Genomic DNA, 4,045 nt, shown 5'->3' with positions numbered 1-4,045 from the left:
ACAAGAAAAAAGTCTATAGACATCGGTTTTTGGCCGATGTCTATGTTGTTTGGCAACCGATGTTGATGTCGGTGATGTCTATTCTAGACATCGGCCATAACCCGATGTCTTTACTTACTTAGACATCGTTTCTGGCAAAAAAATGATGTCCATGCATTGTTTTTTTACAAAAATTGTTAGAAATAAATAATTTAATAAATAAATTACACCTATTACAACAGATTAAACATATTACGAGCTATGTTTTTTTCCACATAGACATCGAGTATTTTCATTTGGGTGATGTAAAATCAGATATTAAACATCGATTTCTTTAATGAAAGGTGATGTCTATATCGACACATAGACATCAGTTTTATCCCAAACAAAGTGTTGTCTATGTTTAATTTAGACTTGAACATGTCCGTCTTTGACATCAATTATTCATCTAAAAGCGATGTACATTAACTTTTTTGACATCAGTTTTTCTTCTTTAAAAGTGATGTCTATATTGTCACATAAACATCAGTTTTATCCCAAACAAAGTGATGCCTATTTTCAATTTATACTTGAACATGGCAACCTTTGACATCAGTTTTTTATCTAGAAGTATGTACATTAACTTTTTTTGACATCAGTTTTTGTTTTTTAAAAGTGATGTACAATTGCTTTTGTAACTAAGATATATTAAATATACGGAACTTGCACTCAAGTAAACTAAAGAAATAATAGATTTGAATACATGCTTAAATACATAGTCTGGTCCTTTATCATCATCAAAATAAACTGCATCTTACATTGAAAAGATACTAGTTTGTTTTCTGTTATGCCCATCAATTCATCATCTATATATTTTGGTGAAGCATCTACATTCTCACGAAGACTGGATCCAAGTTCCCGCTGTGTTTTAGAGTTTTGTCCACCAGTTGACTTCTGCAACACGTCTAAATAGATGTATGTTCCAGCTAATTCTTGGCGAAAAAGATTTAAAGGTGGCCTGTAAAATAGTGAAGTATGATGCTCAAGGTTTTTATGGAGTATACCCAAAGTCAAAGCAGGGACAGAGAAAACATATATCAGTGTGCGGAAGTTCTTTATAGTTTATGCCTCTCAGCAGAAATATGGTGCATTCGCGATCTGAGATTAGTTTATGAATTATAAGATGCAGCAAACTCTAAGATAGAGAACAATATATCCATGACGCTGATCTTTTGCAGGAGGCACATTGGGCTCATCTATCAGAAATTTAAAAGATTTGCCCCTGTCCTTCTCCCTCGACACAAACATGTACATACAGTCATACATGCGGACATCGTGTCTACGTATTTGATAACTTGTAGCAGATCCATTTATGCTTATTTCCGAGACTGAAAAAGCCTTGCTTACAGTATGTTCACTTAAGAAAATAGAAACAGTTGCAACATTTTGTTCACAGTGCCTCAACTTTGATAGGTAACTTGTTCTTGGGCATCCGGACTAGTGTTGTTGGACACTGTCATCTTTCTCTAGAGCTGTCCACCTGCAGGCAAGGAAACAATTTTATAATGGAACTAAAATTCACTCCCTGTAAGCTTCTTTACATGTATAATTTTAGGAGCCTAAAACCTTTTAACAAAAGAGCTGTTTCAATAATAATTTGATGCTTGACAAAATCTATAATTCCATTTTCATGCTGACCAGTTTAAATTGTATTGCTATGAGGTCTCATCTTCTAGTTAATTAATACATTGTCATTTATTCCTTAAGTAGTCTTACTTGTATCTGCAAACAAGATGGTGAACAAATATACAAAGCTCCAGCTTTGCAAGGTTGATTCCTGGGCACATCCGAGGTCCGCTTCCAAATCCAAGGTAGCCAAAAGGCTTTATGGGTGCCTGTAATTGTTTATAAACATTGAAACTAATAAACGGACAGAAGTTATATGACTAAAGTCAAGTAATCTAAAAGTCCTGAGCAGCTTTTCTTGAATACCAAGGTAAAATTGTTGCCATACGAATAGTTTCACTAATAACCTGATATTTGGAAGAATTAACAATATTAATATAGCTAAATATTACAGAAATCTTAACACCATAACTAAATATTACAGTTTTGGTTCTTACTTTTGTTGTGTAAGGCATGTTTGTGACTTCTGACCATGTGAGGCTTGATCCTGTTTTTCTGTTATCCAGAATTTCCGTGTGTTCTTTCTGAAAAATCAATATAAAATTTGTCATTTCGAGTAGTAATAATCTTATATTTTTGGTTATGCATAGAACACTGATTACCCTGAGACGTTCCAAAACATCTGGATTTTCTACAATAAATTTAATGAGCCATGTCAGTGCTGTAGTGGTGGTATCATGTCCAGCGATGAGCAATGTTAGTATGTTGTCCTTTAACTGTTTATCCATCAGTTTATCATCTTGATCTTCTCCCCAATCATTTTTAGTATGTTTCTGTATCAGTGACTCCAGGAAGTCCTGGTATACACTTTTTCCTAATCTTCTTTTGGAAATAATTGAATCAAACATGGCATACATCCTATCGCGTGCCTGAAAAAGAAAAGATATATCAATACATACCTTTATGATTTGTTTATTTTTAATTTAGTTGGACACAAAGTTTTGTTCTGTTCATCTTTAAACATACCTTAATACCTCGATCATAAGCAGTTCCAGGAAGCTTGAGTGGCAAGGATTCAAATGAGGAAGAAATTGATTTAAAATTAGTTCAGTATTTGTCTTGCTCTGTACCAGTAGGTTCCAAACTCATAATCATGTTTCCTATCACCTTTAATGTGAACTGCAGAAGAGGAAAATTACGATTTATCTCAAAAGGTTACTTATGACGTAGAACCTGTTAATATAACAAAAACATGATGAACGAGCTTAACTGCAGAAGCCTCTTCAAGAACCAAAACCTTCCGGTCTAGCCACTGGTCTAATGTTTCAGCAGCCAAAGTATTTTTAAATTGAATGTATTTTTTGAGGCTATCAAATGAGAGAGGCTCAACAATCAATCTGCGGAGCCGCTTATGTTCTTCACCAGACTGTTGGAGCAAGCTTGTCGAACCAAGTACCTGTTTTCCAGTGTAAAAGAGGTTTAAGGTAACCAAACCATCTTTCCCTGTCAACAAAATCTTGCATGCGACTCTCCCGGTCATGAAAATTATATATTTACCTAGTACATAGCTCTTGAACACCTTGCCATACCTAACACAAAAGGTTAGATAAAAGATTATTAGTGTTGGCCTATATACTGCCATGTATCTTGATAAATGTTGAAGTACCTTTTTTGTCTATTTTTGATGAAACTGTAAATCCCCTGAGGACTCGAAAACTCTGACAGAAATGATGAACTTTCACCAACAACAGGCCAACCCAGGTTACCAGGAATTCCTTCCAACTCCTTTGGAGCAGCCCATGCAAATTTCCATAATGCAACCAAAAACACAAGGAACAACACGAGAGCGATGACCATGCTTATTGTTCTCTATTTGGAATTACAAGTGCCAACAACTAGACCTTTGAACCTTCCATCATGAGCGCCCAATGTGCCTCCTGCATCCTTCCATTAGCATTTCTAGTACCTCTATACTCTTCCAGAACTGCTCCTCTTTCTTTCTCCAAATCATCTGATGATACCCGAATCTGTACTAGGCATAAGGTTGAACCTATAAAGATATATGATAAAATCTCAAATTATATAAAAAAACAAAACGTCACTATTACCTCTGAACTGAATTCAGCCAGTATAGATATAGCCTGAGGTAAAACTTCAGGCTTGTCAACCGGAACAAACAATTCATAAACAGTTTCATCAGAAGATGTCACTGTATTTTGACAAGCCCAAATTCTGCACCAACACTTTGAAGAAACTTTATAATATCATGATTCGTGTACTTGTTAGTCGCACTGAAAGCAAGATGCTCAACAATGTGCGCAACTCCGCACTCTTCCTCCTCTTCCAACACCGAGCTGCCATATAAACTTGTCCAATTATAAAAACAACCCAAATAAACTGTGTATGCAGGAACTATAACAAACAAGTAAACACTTTTCACTACAACTCCCTTGATTATACC

General features: G+C 35.3%; 1 pseudogene; it reads right to left on the bottom strand.

The window, feature by feature from the left end:
• Positions 1 to 1,408: 1,408 nt before the first annotated feature.
• Positions 1,409 to 3,810, bottom strand: LOC141663585 (abscisic acid 8'-hydroxylase 3-like; annotated as a pseudogene).
• Positions 3,811 to 4,045: the final 235 nt, after the last annotated feature.

This window comes from Apium graveolens, chromosome 6 (genome assembly GCF_009905375.1).
Source record: "Apium graveolens cultivar Ventura chromosome 6, ASM990537v1, whole genome shotgun sequence".
Lineage (NCBI taxonomy): Eukaryota > Viridiplantae > Streptophyta > Magnoliopsida > Apiales > Apiaceae > Apium > Apium graveolens.
Note: the sequence above shows the minus strand (reverse complement) of the source record. Positions and strands in the feature narration are given on the sequence as shown.